Source organism: Hippopotamus amphibius, chromosome 5, assembly GCF_030028045.1.
Source record: "Hippopotamus amphibius kiboko isolate mHipAmp2 chromosome 5, mHipAmp2.hap2, whole genome shotgun sequence".
Classification (NCBI taxonomy): domain Eukaryota; kingdom Metazoa; phylum Chordata; class Mammalia; order Artiodactyla; family Hippopotamidae; genus Hippopotamus; species Hippopotamus amphibius.
In genome coordinates, this window is record NC_080190.1 from 138,879,956 (window position 1) to 138,899,524 (window position 19,569).

A 19,569-nucleotide genomic window follows, 5' to 3' on the forward strand; every position below is an offset into this window, starting at 1 on the left:
AAAACAAGTTTCTGTTTGTTTTTGAGTACATGTCTATGTTTACTGATTATCTGGATACCACCTTTTGGAATTGCTTATTCAAGTTTATTGGCTCATTTCCCTTCAGATTGTCTTTTCTTATGGATTTGTAGAAGTCTTCCCCTCCTCTCTTCCTTCCTTCCTGCCTGCCTTCCTTTCTTCTTTCCTTCCTTCCTTCCTTCTTTCCTTCCTTCCTCCTTCATCTGAATATCCTATTGACCCAGAGTCACTTATTAAAAAGACTGTCCTGTTTCCAATACACTGCATATAGCTTTGTCGTAAATGAAGATATGTGAGTCTATTCTATTAGTTTTTCAAGTTTTTTAAAATTTTAATTTCTTTTTAAGCTTTGAAAACTACCCATATGTGGTAGGCAGCCTCCAAGACGGCTCCAAAGTCTCGCCTCCCGATATTTACACCCTGACATAGTTCCCTCCCACATCGCACCAAGATTGGTTTGCGTGACTAATAGAACACAGCAGAAAAGATGGAATGTCACCTCCAAAATAAGGTTATAAAAGATGCCAAGGTCTGTCTCTCTCACTTGTTCTAGGGGAAGCCAGCAGTCATTTCTGGAGGATATACATACATCCTTGTGGAGAGATTCACATGGCAAATAACTGAGCCCTCCATCCAACAGTCCACGGAACAAGCACGTGAGTGAACTTGGAAAGAGACCCTCTAGCCTCAGGTGACTACAGACCTGGCTGATGGCTTGACCACAACCTCATAAGGGACCTTCAGCCAGAACGACCCAGCAGAACTGCTGCTAGATTCCTGACCCTCAGAAATCAAGAGAGATAATAAATGTTTGTGGTTTTAAGCTGCTAAATTTGGGGGTAGACTGTTACACAGCAGTAGATAACAAATACACCATTATTTTATTTAAAAATGTTTACATATTCAAAAATACAAACAGAACTCCTAAAATTGTTACTTTTTATGAGTCATTGAAATGTCAAAGTCACTTGTAAAGTAGAGGATTACCTAATGATTAATGCCTTACATGTCACAAAATTACAAGCACTTCTTTTTTAATTAGTTGGCTGTGTTGCGTCTTTGTTGCTGCACTCGGGCTTTCTTTAGTTGTGGCAAGCAGGGGCTACTCTTCGTTGTGGTGCGCAGGCTTCTCATTGTGGTGGCTTCTCTTGTTGCAGAGCACAGGCTCTAGGTGTGTGGGCTACAGTAGTTGTGGCACGTAGGCTCAATAGTTGTGACTTGTGGGCTCTAGAGTGCAGGCTCAGTAGTTGTGGTGCACAGGCTTAGTTGCTCTGAGGCATGTGGGATCTTCCCAGACTAGGGACTGAACCCATGTCCCCTGCATTAGCAGGTGGATTCTTAACCACTGCGCCACCAGGGAAGTCCCCAGGCATTTCTGATTTTGTGCCACCAGTGCTACAGAAAATATGTGGCAGCAATGGATAGAATGAGAAATGCAAGATTAAATCTGGGATTCCAGGATAATTTCTGTAGGTCCTTCCTTCTGGACAATTTATGATTCTGGTGGAAGCCTAAGAACTCTATTTCCTTAAAATCCTTAGGATAAAGAGCAATCACATGTCTTCCTCCCTCTTCATTCCTACATCAGTCTTAAGTTATTAAAGTTAAATTGCTTTAAATACCAGCTGGAAAATGCAATGAGTATTTAAGATACAATTGCAGAGCAGTTTGCCTGGGGCACGGAGTCAATGAAGGGAAGTGTTAGAAGGTAAGACTGAGTAATTGACATCTTTTTGGTAAATTGATGTCTTTTTGCTCTTGGCCATTAAAGCTGGGAGGAGCCATACAGGAGCCATGCACCAGCTGGCCCAACGAAGTGGTAGATTCTAAAGGCAACCTGGGCTGATAGTTCCTCAGACCTGCTGGTCTTGGTACAAGTGCTTGCCTGGTGTGGTAAAAACTCCCGTGCATATGGAAGTGCAAGTTACAAATACAAATTCCTGAGCCTCACCCCTGGGGATTCTGATTCCCTAGATTAGAGGTTGGGCCAGGAAATGTACATTCGTGACAGGCTCCTGTGGAGACTCTATGGACATCCAGGTTTGAGATCCAGAGTTCTAAGTGATGCTCCGTGGGCTGGCCCCGTTACCTCCAAGTCTTGCGTGCTCATTCTATATTTCACTCCAAGGCCTGACCGTGAACCTTCCCCTGATAATTCCGGAGGTACCTTTGTTTCTGGGGACCTACCTGGCTTTTGGGCACCTTTTTTCTTATACAGTTTCTGCTCCCCAACCCACAATTTTTTGCTTTCTTGGTTTGGGCATCACCTATATTTTGGGAAAGGAATTCCCTACTCCAAACTTGGTCCTTGGGAACTTCATCCTCAGCTTGGTCCTCACCCAAGGAAGAGTCATATCATTTTGCTTAAATATCAGAGTGTCCCCCTCAGCACATGTGCGTGCATGCGTGTGTGTGTGCGCACGCAGACACACACACACATATTTCCCAAGCTCTCACCCATCCAGGCAGCGGCCAATGGAGGATGGAGACCCCAGCTGGTTCCACATTCTGGTTCTTGAAAGCCTTGTCTGAAGCCCTCCATGCCCACTTACATCTGTCCGCTCCCTTCCCTGTAGCACCATGGCTAGACAAACATGGACACTGAGCTCTGGATTTTGTTGCTTTCAAAAATAACTTTTTTCTTATAAAAAAAATTAAACTCACACAGTGAGTAGAGAGAACAATACAATGAAGCCTCATAGACCCATTCACTCAAATTCAATAATTATGAAAAATTTTGCCACATTTACTTTATCTACTCTTTCTCCCTTCTGTCGAACTCTTCTAATTCTTTTAAAGCTAATTTCAGATATCATGTCATTGTGCATCTACATATTTCTGTATACATTTCTTAAACATGTTTCTTGTCTAAATCAAAATCCAAACTAGGTCCACAAATTACATTTAGGTATTTGTCTTTTATATTCATTTTAATGTAGATTTCTCCCCAACCCACAATTTTTTTTTCATGCCATTGGCTTGTTGCAGTAACTAAGTCTGTTTCCCACAGGCTTCCCAATATTCTAAATGTGTCTGTTTGGCTCCTTTGGACTGTCATTCAATTTGTTTCCCTCTCTTCCTTGTTTCCAGAGGCTTGATTAGATTGCTTCCTTTCTTTGGCAATAGCACCTTAAAGGTGATGCCACAGGCTTTGCCGTGGAATATCTCAGAAGGCCTGCGGTATCTGGCTGTTCTGCTTTTAATGATGCTAAGATTGATCAATGGGTTTAGGTGGTGACCATCTGATAGCTCATCCTAAAGTTTCCTATTAACCGTGCATCACATTAGTTTCATCCATTGATAATCCCAAGTGAATTTTGAAGAAGAATTTCTGCTATAACAACACAACTGGTCCACTGGTTACAATTTATCCACAGCCATTCATTGTACTTCTTTGCTCTGAACCCCCATGGCTTCCACTTCTGGCTATATTTCCAAACCCTCAAAAACTGCTGCTTAAACCTTTAAGTGCCTACGAATCTTGTTAAAATGTAGATCTAATTTAGGAGGCTCGAGATTCTATATTTCTAACAAGCTTCCGGGTTATTTCAATATTACTGACCTGTGGCTACATTTTAGACAGCAAGGCCCTAGGGCATCTCTAATATCTAAAATCCCATAGGAGCCAGAAGGAGCTATATATAGGCTACTCAGAGATTTTCAAGAAACTGGCTCTAAGAATAAGGGTGTACATCTAAATTGGGCAACACTATAGGGCTGTCTTTCTGGCAAATATTCTCTCTTCCAACCTGGAAAACTACACAGAGACCAATCACGGCTTCCTTCATGTGGCTTCTGCATCCAATGACGAGCCCCTTCCCACTGGGTGGGACCACTTAGACTTAACCACTTCCTTTCCCTCTCCTCATGCACATTTCTGCCTGAAGTTCTGCAACAAGAGATCGAAAAAGTACAGTGAAAAACGTCCTGTGCTCTGGTTGTCTCCAAAACTTAGTATACTGGGAAGTGCATGGACCAGCATAGACCACAGAGGCCTGCCTGCTATCTCCAGAGTACTCTGGAAAAGGTCAGGGCTTTCTACCAGGATCACCCAGGAAGAACTGACAACATGTGATGCAGGGGAGGGAGGGGGCTGTACCAAAACCAGGGTGGATAATAAAAGCAAATCATCCCCAGCAGCGAACGCCACAGATAATTGCCCTAGATTTTTTGCTGTCCGAATCTCAATGCTCCCAATTAGCATCCACTCACTCATATCTCTCGGCTTGATATCCAAGATCATGGACCAGCTGTAATACCACCTTTGGCCCACTAAAGCTTTAAGCTCCCTCCAAATATCCTTTTTGGCATTTTGGATCCACCTTCTAATTTTCATTTATGTTTTATGGCTCTGCTTATACTTGTGATTTGAGGGGGTCCCAAGCCTTGGACAAAGACAGTTCCCTCCAATCTATAGCCCTGCAGACCCCATATCTGGCCACATTCAACTCAGGTCTCTTTGTGCAGAAGGCCAGTGGGAATGAATTTGGGCAAGTGGAGTTAAATTGGGGAACATCTCAATTCATAGATGAGGTTGCCCTATGTCTGTTGAGGAACTGCTGAAGGTTATCCAACAGGAAAGGGGCAGTCTCATCCTATAAGGTTATTTGAATATGTTTTTCCAGGTTGAGACATTTTTAAGAGAATTTTGAGGCACCAACAATGAGTATGCCTCATTAAAAATCTTAGAGAACATTCTGTTCTGTTGTGGCCCAGTGATGGTCTCTGGGTTCTCATTTTGGCATTTTCCCTTAAGGAAATGTCATCTCTTCTCAGTTTATTTATAGTTCATTTGGGCCTTCAAAGCAATAATAATCTCCAAAATAGACAGAGATGCTCTGATGATCAATGGGATACATGAAAAGCGTTTAAATACAAGAGTGAAAATGAAGAGGGTGGTTTTAATATAATACCCCACAACTACCTTCTCATTCACTCCAACAACCCAATTTGTGTTGTTTCCTTCAAGGCCATGCCTAAAGTATTTTTCTTCTGTAAAACCATTCCTAACTAAATCGACTAAATCTTGATACAGGAAGAACTTCACATTTATAGCTAGGAGGTGGCATGGTACAGATTTTGGACTAAGGCACATAAAGATTTGAATCCCAGATCTGCTACTTACGTTATCCAAAACGAAGGTCAGATTTATCATCTGTATGATGAAGCTATCAACACGGTGCTATCACCATTGACATAGATTTTTAACCCAATGGCATTCTCCCATATCTTTCTTGTTAAGATAACCCATATATATTCAAATATTGAGTGAAGATTCCTTGATCTCATGGATGGTGGATCCAGCTCCTGATTTATATTGGTCATGTGACCTAGTTCTGGCCAATGAGATAGAAGGGGACGTCTGATGGGGGCTTCTGGGAAAGATTTTTTCATCCCTAAAGTAACTGCTCTGTCTACCTTTTTCCTGCTTCTAAACTTGGTTGTGTAAGAACATGAAATTCTTTATTGTGAGAAGCAGAAAAGTGCAAAAACACTGACAGAGAGCTCAGAGGTATGAATCTGAGGACCAAATGCCAGTGATAGTGCCAAGTGCAGGGAAGGCAGTGATGCGCCAGTAACAGGCATCATCTCTGCCCTCCTGGAGCTCAGTCTAGTGGAAGGCGATGGCCAGGGATAGGACACCACACAGGTAAATATGGAATCACAACTGTGACAAGTATTTTAGAAAAGAGGAGCATGTTGCTGCATTAATAAATCGTGGAGAAATGTATCTTCCCAATATACCTACACCTAATCTGGGAGAGCCGAAGATGCGTCTCTGTGGGTGAGATGATGGAGCACGGATCTGAAGGGAGGTTAGGGGCTAGTTGGATGAGGGACGAAAGAGAGCAAGAGTTTTAGGGATACGGAATAACAAATGCAAAGACCCTGGGTAAGAGGGAACATGATATGTTTGCAATTGTACTTTCATTTTTAAAATCAATTTTATTTGATACAAATTGTATATATATGTATATAAACTACACATGTGCATAAAACTATATGTAGTTTTTTTTTTAAGCTCTTTATTGGAATATAATTGCTTCACACTGTTGTGCCAGTTTATATGTAGTTTTAAAAGTCAAATAATTACCTGGAGTAATAATATTGAAAATAATATTGAAAAAAATCAATATTATTATACAGATTGATATTATTGAAAAACACTGTTGAAATAATATTAACATTAATTGGTAATTAATATTGAATATCAATAATTAATTGATGTAATAATTTCAATTATATTAACATTATTGAAAAATATCAATCCATGCCTCACTCCTCCCCACTTTGCAATCCCACTCCAAAGGGGCAACTCTTCTCCATTATTTGAGCTTTTTTTTTTTCCCCTTCATATTCTAGCATTTACTTCCATATTTCTAAATACTGTGCTGACTGGCTAACTCAGAACACATTTCTGGGACCTAGTTCTGGTCAATAAGATGAAGGCATGTCGGAGGCGTCTAACGTCAGTGCTGGCATTTCTTTCTTCACAAATGATGTAGCTGAGGTGCGCACCACCCTCTCCCCTTCTTACCGCTTTAAGCATAGATGTAACGGCTGATGTTGAAGGGATCATCTTTTGTCCATGCGAAAAAGGCTGAGAATCTCCGAGATGCCAGAACTGAGTGTCAGGACCAAAGCAAGCGGCTGCTCACTTCAAATGAAGAAAACTAAATCCTATTTTTCTAAACTATTGCTAGTCAGCCTTGATGTTACTAGCTGCCCAGAGCATTCCTAACTGATATTTAGTTGCTAGTTCCCGATTTATGAGTTTCAGGCACCAGCTATTGACTTTCTGGTAACTCTTTCACAAGCTTCCACAGCCTCCTCACCCACACAATACCACTATCTTCCTCTTTCCATCTTCCCAGCTGACGTTTATCACCAGTTTTAGTAAATTATCATTCAGTAATTCTATTACGATGATCATACAAATATTATTCACTGTTGAGCCAAGTATGTAGAAGATTAATTTGATTATATTTCCATTCTTGTATAATTTTCCCCCTGGAGCTACTGAACGCTAAATATTTGCTTAGTTTTCTCTGTACCTATTCCTAATACTTTTCACACCCTCCAAGAGTTTCTCTGTACAGTTTTCCACAATGTTAAACTTCACAGTTGGAGTCAACCTTCCCCAACCCCCACCCACCCAGAAACCTCTGCTGGATGAGAGTTTAGTTGCTCTCAGAACCTGCTAAAAAGCCATCATTTTCTGACATCCCTAGAACTTTCTCCTCTGTTGCCTTCCCTCTTTTCTGAGTCTTAAGACTATCTCTTTCTTGGTTCTTTCTGTTCTCCCATGTCTTAATGGAGCACACTGTTCAATCTCTTTTTGAAAAAGGATGCATGAGGGGCAATTTTTAGAACTTGAGCTTCTGGAATTGAATTTTACTCTACTTTCATACTGCATTGATAACTTGTTTAGGCATATAGTTCAGTACTTAAAGGTATTTTCCCCCCTAATATTTTCAAGCTGGCAGTGTTGCTGAGTGAGCTAATACATTCTTTCTTTCTTTATTTTTTTTGGCTGTGCCATGTGGCTTGTGGGATCTCAGTTCCCCGACTAGGGATTGAACCTGGGTCATGGCAGTGAAAGCCCAGAATCCTAACCGCTAGGCCACCAGGGAACTCACATTTTTTTCTTCTTTTTCTTATTCTTGACCCTTTGTGTCTGAGCAGTTTCCTCTTTGCTTATTTCATTTTATTTTCATTTCATTTATCTGGTCTAGAAAAGTCAGCCCAGACATTTTATGATAATTGCTTCAATTTACGTCATTTAGAACCCACTGTGCTGACCACTAGGTGGGTCATATCAACAGCAGACTTATCATACTTGAGTTCTTAAAAAAATCATATTTTATCTTTACTCTGACAATGTTCTCCTCAACATTTTTCCATTCTCTTTTTCTGAAACACCTCTTGGTCACATATCAGACCTAGTTGACTCATCCTGCAATTTTCTTATTGGTTCTCTTTTACTATTTTATCTTTTGTTCTACTTCTTGGGAGGTTTCCTAGATTCCATCTTCAAATGTACCATGAAAGGCTCTCTTTCAGCTTCTATATTTTAACGTCCACAAGCCTTTTTTGATTCTCTGATGGTTGCTTTATCGCTCTTAACTAGTATGCTGGTGGTCACGTCGGCAGCACACGTACTAAGATTGGAGCGACACAGAGACGATCATCACGGCACATGCGCAAAGATGACACGCATATCTGTGAAGTGTTCCATACAAAAATAAAAACAAATAGTATGCTGTTCTTGTTTCATGGATGCAGTAGCTTCCCATATTTTAATCATGGAGTCTTCATTCCATCCTTGTACCATCTGTTTTCCTCATAATCACTCTTTTAGGTGGAGGAGATTTGTTAACATCTTTGCAGAGGTAGAACCCTTACGGGCTTTAAGGGGAGACCGCTGTTCCGAATGGTGGGTTTACTTCAGCGAAAGCTTTGCCAGGGCCAGTCCTTCCAAAATCACAGCATTCTTACAAGGCTTATTGCCATGTCTCTCACCCCACCATTTCATAAAAATGTTCATTGGTGGCCTGAGCTGGGATACCACCAAAAAGGACCTAAAGGATTATTTTACCAAATTTGGAGAGGTCGTTGACTGTACAACAAAAATGGATCCCAATACTGGCCGGTCAAGAGGGTTTGGGTTTATCCTCTTCAAAGATGCAGCCAGTGTGGAGACGGTTCTAGACCACAAGGAGCACAGGCTGGATGGCCATGTCATTGACCCCAAAAAAGCCACGGCCATGAAGAAAGACCCAGTAAAGAAAATTTTTGTCGGGGGTCTGAATCCTGAAGCTACTGAGGAGAAGATCAGGGAGTACTTCGGAGAGTCTGGGGAGACTGAAGCCATTAAGCTGCCAATGGATCCAAAGTTGAACAAAAGACGAGGCTTTGTTTTCATCACCTTTGAAGAAGAGGAACCTGTGAAGAAAGTGCTGGAGAAAAAGTTCCACACCATCAGTGGAAGTAAGTGTGAAATCAAGGTGGCTCAGCCCAAAGAGGTTTATCAATAGCAGCAGTATGGCTCTGGGGGCCGGGGAAATTGCAACCGAGGGAACCGAGGCAGCGGTGGTGGTGGCGGAAGTGGAAGAGGTCAGGGTAGTACAAATTACGGGAAGAGCCAGCGACGTGGTGGCCATCAGAATAACTACAAGCCATACTGAGGCTTCGGCAAGAGTGCCCGACTGACCGCGCACGCTTTGTTTGGATACTGAGTGAACACAATTATGTACCAAATTTAACTTGGCAAACTTTCTATGGCCTGTCCCATGTGCATCTTATTTAAAAATTTCTCCCTGAAAATCACTCTCCTGTTTACTATTTCCAGAGCTCTTGTTGTTTTAGGCAGCGTGTGGTGTCTCTGTTTTAGGCAGAGCGGCATTATGGGCTCATTTTTACTACCAGATTACCCAGAACCAGACTGGAGGGTCTGCTTCCTGCTGCCTCTCTGCAGCCTGGACCTGTGGGCCCTGGTTGTAAAGAATAAATTGTATCTTAGGAAACCAGTGTCACCTTTTTTTCTTTTTAAATGTCTCTCTTTTTTTTTTTATTTTTTTTTTTTTTATTTTGGCACACGGGCTTAGTTGCTCCGTGGCATGTGGGATCTTCCTGGAGCTGGGATCGAACTCGTGACCTGTGCGTTGTCAGGCGGATTCTTAACCACTGCGCCACCTAGGAAGCCCTTTTTTTCACTTTTTAATTTTATGTTATGTGTGTCATACATTTCCTATAATGGAAGTGTTAATTTTACTGTACTTTTTGTACTTTTCGGGAATCTAATGTATTGTAAGGTATTTTACACGTGTCCTGATTTTGCCTCGATCTGGATGTTGAAGCTATCCAAGCTTTTGAAATAAAAATTTAGCCTCCCCCCCCTCCCAAATCACTCTTTTAGTTACATTTTTGTTCTGGTCTTTATACTTCATTTTGGAAGCTTTTCTCAAATGTCTGGTGACCCCTAACCTCATATCTATATTTTAGAGTGTGGCATAAAAAACTTCTTAGAAGCTCTATGTGTGAGGGTGGGACTTGCTGACTGATGGACTTTGTTGAAATAAGACCTGGTAGAGAATAGCCTTCCTCCCTCCCTTTCCTCTCTTCTCTCTTCTCTTCTCTTCTCTTCTCTTCTCTTCTCTTCTCTTCTCTTCTCTTCTCTTCTCTTCTCTTCTCCTCTCCTCTCCTCTCCTCTCCTCTCCTCTCCTCTCCTCTCCTCTCCTCTCCTCTCCTCTCTTCCTTCTTTCTCTCTTACTCTCTCTTTTTTCCTGATTGGGAAAAACCCACATAAGCATCTGTAGACCTTTTCTCTAGGACCTTATAATTAATCTAATGAAAGGTCCTCTCATCTCCTACCTTGAGGAGAGGCATGGCTGGTAGTGGGATAAGCTTGGTTCCTGGCTCACTGGGCTAGGTGGAGGAAGCTAGGAGATGGTATCTCACTGATTAGCATATGGCCTTCACAAACTCTCCTTGTTATAGGTTCAATGTCCCACTCCTGATGGCTCCCTCGATGTATCCAAGCCTGTGGTCTTCCTGGTTCAATTTGTCAAGAATACACTTCTGTCTCCTGCCAACATGGAGAAGGGATGGTGTCGTGGGCTGAATTGTGCTTCCCCTGAATTCATACATTGAGGTCCTTACCCTCAGTAGAGAAACTCCATTTTATTGCACTTCACTGTATTGTGCTTTGCACATATTGTATTTTTTACACATTGAAGGTTTGTGGCAACCTGGCATCAAACAAGTCTGTTGGCACCATTTTCCCAACAGCATTTGCTCTCTTCGTGTCTCTGTGTCACATTTTGATACTTTCTGCAATATTTCAAACATTTTCATTATTATGATATTTGTTATAGGAACCTGTGACAAGTGATCTCTGATGTTACTATTGTAACTGTTTTGGGGCACTATGAATTATGCCCATATTAGACGGCAAATTTAATTGATGTGTGTGTTCTGACTTCTCCATTGATAGGCCATTCCCCCACCTCTCTCACTCTCCTCAGGTCCCCCCTATTCCCTGAGACACAACAATATTTCTATTAGGCCAATTAATAATCCTACAGTGGCCTCTAATTGTTCAAGTGAAAGGATAAGTCGCACATCTCTCACTTTAACTCAAAAGCTGAAAATTATTAAGCTCACTGAGGAACGCACGCAGAAGGCTGAGTCAGGCCAAAAGCTAGCCCTCTTGTGCCAAACAGTTAGCTAAGTTGTAAATGCAAAGCAAAAGTTCTTGAAGGAAATTAAAAGTGCTACTCCAATGGACACACGAATGATAAGAAAGTGAAACAAACTTACTGCTCATATGCAGAAAGTTTTAGTGTCTGGACAGAAGATCAAACCAGCCACAACATTCTCTGAAGCCAAAGCCTAATCCAGAGCAAGTCCCTAACTCTCTTCAGTTCTATGAAGGCCTGAGAGAGGTGAGGAAGCCGCAGAAGAAAAGTTTGAAGCTAGCAGAGTTGGTTCATGAGCGTTAAAGAAAGAAGCCATCTCCATAACATAAAAGTACAAGGTGAAGCAGCGAGTGCTGATGTAGAAGCTGCAGCAAGCTATAAAGATCTAGCTGAGATAATCAACGAAGGTAGCTACAAAAAAACATCAAACTTTCAGTGTAGATGAAAAAGCCTTATGTTGGAAGAAGATGTCATCCAGAAGTTTCATAGCTAGAGAGAAGTCAACTGGCTTCAAAGGCTGACTCTCTTAATAGAGCTAATGCAGCTGGTGACTTGAAGTTAAAGCCAATGAAAATCCTAGGGCCCTTAAGAACTATGCTAAGTGTCTGACTGTGCTCGACAAATGAACAACAAAACTTGTAAGATGGCATACGTGTTTACAGTATGGTTGATTGAATGTTTTGAGCCACTGTTGAGACCCACTGCTTAGAAAAAAAAAAGACTCATTTCAAAATAGTTATGGTCATTGAAAATGCATCTCGTTACCAAAGAGCTCTGATGGAGATGTACAATGAGATGAATGTTGTTTCATGCCTGCTAATACAATATCTGTTCTGAAGCCCATGGATCAAGCAGTCATTTCAACTTTCTTTTTTTAAATACATTTATTTATTTATTTCATTGGCTGTGTTGGGTCTTTTTTGTTGTGTGCGGGCTTTCTTTTTAGTTGTGGTGAGTGGGGGCTACTCTTCATTGTGGTGCGCGGGCTCCTCATTGCCATGGCTTCTCTTGTTGCAGAGGATGGGCTCTAGGCACACGGGCTTCAGTAGTTGCAGCACATGGGCTCAATAGTTGTGGCTCATGGGCTCTAAAGTGTAGGCTCAATAGTTGTGGTGCATGGGCTTAGTTGCTCCGAAGCATGTGGGATCTTCCTGGAGCAGGGATCGAACCCATGTCCCCTGCATTGGCAGGAGGATTCTCAACCACTGTGCCACTTAGGAAGCCCCCATTTCAACTTTCAAGTCTTACTATTTAAGAAATACATTTTGTAAGGTTATAGCTGCCATAAACAATGATTCCTCTGATGAACCTGGACAAAGTAAATTGAAAACCTTCTGGAAAGGACTCATCATCCTAGATGCCATTAAGAACATTCGTGATGAGGTGACTCATGGAAAGAGGTGAAAATATTAGTATTATCAGGAGTTGGGGAAGAAGTTGGTTCCAACCCCCATTAATGACTTTGAGTGGTTCAAGGCTTCAGTGGAGGAAGTAACTGCCGATGTGGTAGAAACAGCAAGAGAACTAGAAATAGAAGTAGAGCCTGAAGATGTGACTGAATTGCTGGAATCTGATGATAAAACTTTCACGAATGAGTAGTTGCTTTTTATGGTTGAGCAAAGAAAGTGGTTTCTTGAGATGGAATCTACTCCTGGTGAAGATGCTGTGAAGATTGTTAAAATGACAACAAGGACTTAGAATATCACAAAACTTAGTTGGTAAAGCAGCAGCAGGGCTTGGGAAGGTTGACTCCAGTTTTTAAAAAAGTTCTACTGTGAGTAAAATGCTATTAAGCAGCATTGCATGCTACAGAGAAATTTTTTATGAAACGACAAGTCAACTGATGCAGCAAACTTCATTGTTGTCTTATTTTAAGACGCTGTCACAGCCACCCAAACCTTCAGCAGCTACCACCCTGATCAGCTAGCAGCCATCAACATCTAGGCAAGACTCTCCATCATCAAAAAGATTACTACTTGATGAAAGCTCAGATGATGGTTAACATATTTTATCAATAAAGTATTTTTAATTAAGGTGTGCACATTGTTTTTTAGACATGCTATTGTACACTTAATAGACTACAGTATAGTGTAAACATAGCTTTTATATGTACTGGGGAACCAAAGAATTCATGTGACTCGCTTTACTGCAATATTCGCTTTATTGAGGTGCTCTCAAACTGAACCCACAATATCTCCAAGGTATTGCCTTACCTCAGAATGCAACTGTACTAGGAGACAGGGCTTTTAAAAAGACAATTGAGGTAAAATGAGGTATGTGGGTGGGCCCTAATCCAATATCACTAGTGTCCTTAGAAGAAGAGAAGATTAGGACAGGACACAGATGTGGATGCTCACAGTGAATAGGCTATGTGAGGATACAGCCAGTGATGGCCACCTGTCCGCCAAGTGGAGAGGCTTCAGAATGAAACCAACCCTGATGAAATCTTGATCTTGGACTTTTACCCTCCAGAACTGTGAGAAATAAATTCTGTTGTTTAATCCACAAAATCTGTGGTATTTTTTATGAAGCTCTAGCAAATTAATACAAATAGGAGTTTGATTATGCTGGGTGGGCACGGGGACCTAGAGGTCTAACAGCTTTGAATCAAGATTTTGAATCCATTCCTCTGGAATGGAAGTTTGATTTTCTCTGTTTTTATGAGGTTCTACAGGTTAAACAGGTTTCATCCTCAGAATCTATAGATGCTCAGGTTCATCTTTCTCAGTTCAGCTAAGTCAGTTCCTACTCCTTTAGCCACTTTCCACTTTTTTCCCCACTTTCCAAATTTTGTTGTCATCTTTAACCATCTTGTCTCCTTTCTTATTCTTCCATCAATGGGACTTCAGGAAGAAGTAGAGATAAAGATATGTATTCAATGCACCATGTTTTAACAGCACCATGCTTTCTGTTGAAGAGTTACCAATGACCAGCCCAAGACACAGAAACCTTCACTACCCTGAAGGAGATGCGCAAATCTCAGGCTGCTGGCTGAAATCCACATTGCTAGTTCCAGAGCCTTCATGGAAACAGTACGTGTCAATGCAAATATACATATCCCTGCAACTATGAAAAATAGAAGTGGCCCCAAGCTGTAAGATAAGTGCCATTTAATGCTCAGTTGGTTAATTTATACATCTGTATGTTGACTTCAAATCCAGACATCCAGGTACATTTCATTCTTCCCAAGGTTACTTCTTGGGGTTAACAGGCAATCGAAAAAGTGTTTTTTTCTTTTTCCTTTTTGGCTGCACCTCAGGGCTTGTGGGCTCTTAGTTCCCCTACCAGGGATCGAACCCGAACCCTTGGCAGTGAAAGCTCGGAGCCCTAACCACTGGACCGCCAGGGAATTTATAGTGCAAAACAACCTAAGAAATACCACCCATCACTGGCTCCACAGTAGATTCAAGGATAGACCTGCTTTAGTGCATAACATGTAGTGGGCGAACAAGCAGCAGGCAGACCCTGTTGATGGACCTGTAGCCCTTTAAAACTTGATATTTCTGCCCAGATGCCACAGAAGTGGCATTCTTCTCCCCAAGTCTCATAAAAGACTTACATTTGATGGCTGTTCCTCTCATGCTTGGAGCCTTAGGTAGTGAGATTTTAGTCCATCATATATCTAAGCTGACTCGTTTTCACTCAGGGCACTATGGGGATGAGTTGGCTGTCTGGTAGTGCCTTCTGATTTTTGCAGAGTCAATTGAAAAAAAAAGCTTAACCATAAAATGACAATTTAGTATCAAATACTAAAGTTTAGGTTAGGAAAATGGAATTGGCCACCATAATAGATGCTAAAGATCACCACTAAAATAATAGAGATAAACAATACTATTTTTTTTCTCCCCTTGGAATTTAACTAAAACTTTAATTTCATAAATGAAATAATTTAGTCTAAAAACAGTATTCTATCACTAGCTTTTTATATGAGAATTTACTTTGTTGCTGCCACATAACATGACCACCAAACTCTAACCTGTGCTGAAATTCCTAAATCCATGATGAATACTGTAGCAGATCCCAGGGTCTTTTTTTTTTTTTTTTTTAATGTGCTAACTACTCCAATTGAGGACAATGGTCAACCATTATGTAAACAATCACTAGATTGGGTAAACTCACAACTTACCCCCTGGTTGTTAAAAGTTGTTGGGGACTTCCCTGGTGGCACAGTGGTTAAGAATCTGCCTGCCAATGCAGGGGACACAGGTTCGAGCCCTCGTTCGGGAAGATCCCACATGCCGAGGAGCAACTAAGTCCATGTGCCACAACTACTGAGCCCGCATGCTGCAACTAATGAAAGCTGCACACCTAGAGCCCGTGCTCCACAACAAGAGAAGCCACTGCACTGAGAAGCCCGCACACCACAATGAAGAGTAGCCCCCACTCACCACAACAAGAGAGAAAGCCCACGAGCATCAACGAAGACCCAAAGCAGCCAATAAGTAAATAAAAAAAAAACGTTGTTGGAAACCTCCATATGCAACATAATTTATGATGATGGCTTTCAGTGGCCAAGGATGTGCTACTTCCTCCTGTCAGGATACCGTACTGATGTGTTTCAAATGCTAAGGTGCATCAGAATCACCTGGAGAGCTTGTTAGAAACACAGACTGCTGTTCACCTCCATGAGTTTCTTGAGGCCCGGCGTGAGCTGGTGAATTTGCATTTCTCTCAAGCTCCCAGGTGATCTGATGTTGATGATCCCTCCAGGACCACACTTTGGGAACTGCTGCCGCACTTACGTGTTTATAGAGAAAGATGTTTGAGAGAGAAAAGTACATTCTCGTGATGGGTGTGGCAGGGTTTCACAGTCACTTACAACTCTTGCCAAAAGAATCAAAACAATTGGGTAACAGAGGTAATTTCATGGTTGATGATTTAAAATGGTCCACAAGGATCTTCTCCTTCATGAACTAACCAATCAATGTAGCAATAGGTAGCCAATCAGGGGATACTAAGCGATGTAATCAAAGTTGAGTTATTAGATATTGGAGAAGGAGAAAGGAATCTTGACCACCAATGACCAAAAAAGGGAAAGGTTTGCTCATAAACTCTGGTTTGGTTTGCACAAACAAATTTGGGACAGTTTGGTAAAAGCTTTTGGATTGTTTTGGAAATGGCTTCACATTAAAGATGGCAGATTGACCCATACTTGTTTATGTTTGCTGTCTCCTGAAAAGGACAGTAAAGGAACATAAAAGGATAAATCCACAGGGACAAAGAGGATGGAGGTGGGGTTATCTGCAAAAGATATATTTCAACACAATTCTGGAAGATGGAATGGATGAAAGAGTAGAAACTGGTTTAACAGAACAGCAGAAGCTATTCTAATGTCATCCTAGAGATCAGTACAGAAACAGCCCAAGAGATTATTCTGTAAAACACCAGATTGGCCTGGGTGTTGGAGATGTCAGAGATAGTGAGAGACAGAGATGCTGATGAGAGGTCTTGCAATCCCAGAAGTGAGGGAGAGGCGAGAGGCTGAGAGCTGAGCGAATGTGGGTATTTGGAGCTGTTAGAGCCTCGGCTCAGGTCCCCTGTCCCACTTCTTGCAGCCAGGTGATTACAACTCCAGCAGGAAAAGCAGGAGAGACGCCTGTGTATCAGGCAGGAAGAAGGGCAGGAGTAAGGCACCTACAGGAAAGAAAGAATGAGAAGCTGCATACTAAGCAGTGGCTAGCCTGGATCCCTTCTCATGAACTGCTTCGAGAATACTGCAACCAGGCGAATGTTCCCTCAAGCAAGAGGTGGCAGATATTTCTCTTGAGATGCTGAAGAGCCCAGAAGAAAAGACCTCTAGTTTCTGGATCTTCCTAAGGAAAGATGAACTTTTTATCTGATCACCACACAGCGAGCCCACCAATGAGCAAGCACACTCCCTCCCACCCCTATATGTAGTTTCTAGTGGGGTTTTATGACCTCATTCTTAAGTATGAGGGGAGAGTCAAAGGTTTGCAAACATTTGCTGAAAGCCTCCAACATGATGAAATTTCAGAATATTAGGTAACCAAGGCACATAATTATGAAATTTCAGAATATTAGAGATAAAGAGATTATTCTATAGGTTTTTAGAAAGAAAAATTCCAGGTCTAGAAAAGAGCGATTTCTATGAACTTATGAAAAATTTCAACTTAGAATTCTACACTTTGTCAAACTCTTTCAAAAGTAAGAATTGAAAGAAAAAAGTAAGAATTGAATGAAGACATTTTAAGTTTTACCTTCTGTACCCATTCTTGAGCTATTACTGGAACACATGCCATGGAAAATGAAGCAACAAACCAAGAAAAAAGGCACAGGACAGAGAAATAGGGTTCTTACTCTGGAGATGAAGGACTGTCCCAGGATGACAACCAAGTAGCAGGTCCAGAGAGGAACTCATCTCCATTGGAACAGAAGGGCAGTGGACTTTGGAGGGATGTTTCCAGGGGGTGGGGAATGGGGTTGTTTGTTTGATCATTTGGAAAATAAACGTGACAGTCATTTGATAGATATGTTGTAGAAAAAAATGTCAGGTTGGAAACATCACAAACTAAGTAAATACATAAAAGGTTTTTATAAGAAAGAAAACAACCATAGCACACTAGTTGGCTCTGTTGTGACTAGTATTTGCACAGTCATTGACTACTTGTTATCCCCAAACTGTGAAAGGATATGTTGGAAGAATGGTGGAAGATCAGTCTGGATGGGGTTTGAAAGAGTGAAGTCCTTATCTAAAGTAACAGGTGGTCAAACCACACCATCTAAAGTAATAAATCAAGGGATAACTGTGTAAATTACTTAGGAATAGGAAGGTAATGACAGAATAGACAGCTAACAGTGGAATTCGGTAGCCTTTAGACAGGAGGTTAAGAAGGTAGAGGACAGGTGGGTACTGCATTATCTTAAAGTACTGCATTATCTTTAAAAAGTAAGCATGTGTGCTTATACTGTCTTCAAAAAGAAAAAAATTTTGAAATTCATTTGCTGACATGAAACATGGAATAGCCAAGCCTTGTCTCATAATGTAATTTTCAGGAAATATATGATTCGTACAGATTAAAACAGAAGTTGTTTCATCTCTGTCAATGTAGTATTAACCTGAAATAAATTATGATAAGCTTTCCATGCCCCCTTTATTTCCACAATTCATATGCATGGGCTAGGTTACTGTCAGAACTTATACAAATACTCGTCGGAAGTAGTGGTTATAAATTACACGTTTGCAAATTCGTTGTTCCCAACCAGGAGAAACAAAACTGCAAAAAAGTCAGTTTCATCCTGAATTGTTTCCGTAGCAACCACATTAAGCTGGAAGGATAAAGCACCTTTGTAGTCCCTGCTTCTACTGAATTACAATGTAAATGTTGATGCCTGCCTGGAAACGTCAAATGACAACAAGTTTATGGGAGGGATTCAGTGGTTTGCAGCTCTGGAATCCCAGGCTGCAGAGTTGAGATGTAAGAGGTGCATCTGAGCCATTTTAGTGTCTGTTCAATCAAATTTCTTCCCCCCATCAAAATCATGCCACTCCCTATCTGCCTAGGTCATGAAAGGATGCTCGTCTATTTGCAAATCTAGTAATCTACCCTATCTTTTACACATCGGGACACAAAAAGTGTTTGTTGTGGATAAGAATGTTAAAAATGCAATTACGCAACAGACCTAACGATCTTTGTGTTTTTCTCCCCCTCTGAGCACAATGTAAACTTCAGTCCCGTACTCTTCTGACATTGTCAAACACTGTCCTCTTAATGTGGGTATTAAAAGCCTTGTGGTTGTGCTGCGCATTTGATTCCGGTTGGCTGGGGATACCCGAGTTCAGCTTTCCTTAGTCCTTCCGTTCGACCCACAATCCCTAGTGTTCGCAGGTGTTGCTTTTTTTCCTGGTTAACTTCTCTTCCTCGAGGTCCCCCAACTCCCAACCCCCTACCCCAGGCCGGCCTCCGGGAAGAAGGGAAACGTAGCATGAAATCTAGTCGAAGCACTGACCCTCAGCTCCCACAGGCTGCCACAGAGCTGCAAGCGTGCCGCCGCTCCACTCAGGTAAACTTCGGAGTGAGTTACCTGCACTTGGAGAAGGGCCTTACCTGAGCGCGCTTCTGCCAATGGCAGCTCACCTGAGGGAGCCCCGCAGCCAATCACCGCGCAGCTCGTCCCTCGGGCTTGTACCCTTTAGTGAAAGAATTCAGCTCCTTGCGAGAAAGTTACCTGTGGCCGCCCAAGTCCGCCACTTTCTGCTCTGTGGCTGCCCATCGCCACGATCCGGGAGGACTCCGCACCGCCCGGCCGCCTCCGAGCTCGGGCCCCATGTGAGGGGCCCCCCCTTATCCCACCTTTCCGGCTAGGTGAGGGCGCGAGCGGGCGAGCGAGC

General features: G+C 41.9%; 1 protein-coding gene, 2 non-coding genes and 1 pseudogene across 5 annotated transcripts in view; all 4 read left to right on the forward strand.

Moving 5' to 3' along the window:
- The first annotated feature begins 8,156 nt into the window (after positions 1–8,156).
- On the forward strand, positions 8,157–8,263 carry LOC130854682 (U6 spliceosomal RNA). The gene has a single exon (XR_009054128.1). It is a non-coding gene; the product is annotated as a U6 spliceosomal RNA (small nuclear RNA).
- Positions 8,264–8,558: 295 nt separating this feature from the next.
- On the forward strand, positions 8,559–9,348 carry LOC130853970 (heterogeneous nuclear ribonucleoprotein A/B-like; annotated as a pseudogene). The gene has a single exon (XR_009053929.1). The product of XR_009053929.1 is annotated as a heterogeneous nuclear ribonucleoprotein A/B-like (transcript).
- Positions 9,349–14,781: 5,433 nt separating this feature from the next.
- Positions 14,782–14,928, forward strand: LOC130854716 (small nucleolar RNA SNORA79). Its single transcript, XR_009054154.1, has one exon. It is a non-coding gene; the product is annotated as a small nucleolar RNA SNORA79 (small nucleolar RNA).
- A 4,447-nt stretch (positions 14,929–19,375) lies between these two features.
- The window catches only part of GRHL2 (grainyhead like transcription factor 2), a 175,059-nt gene continuing 174,865 nt past the window's right edge, over positions 19,376–19,569 (forward strand). For both annotated transcript variants that reach the window (XM_057736476.1, XM_057736481.1), the window contains exon 1: positions 19,376–19,543. The gene's annotated coding sequence lies outside the window, so the exon portion shown is untranslated. The remainder of the gene's footprint in view (positions 19,544–19,569) is intronic.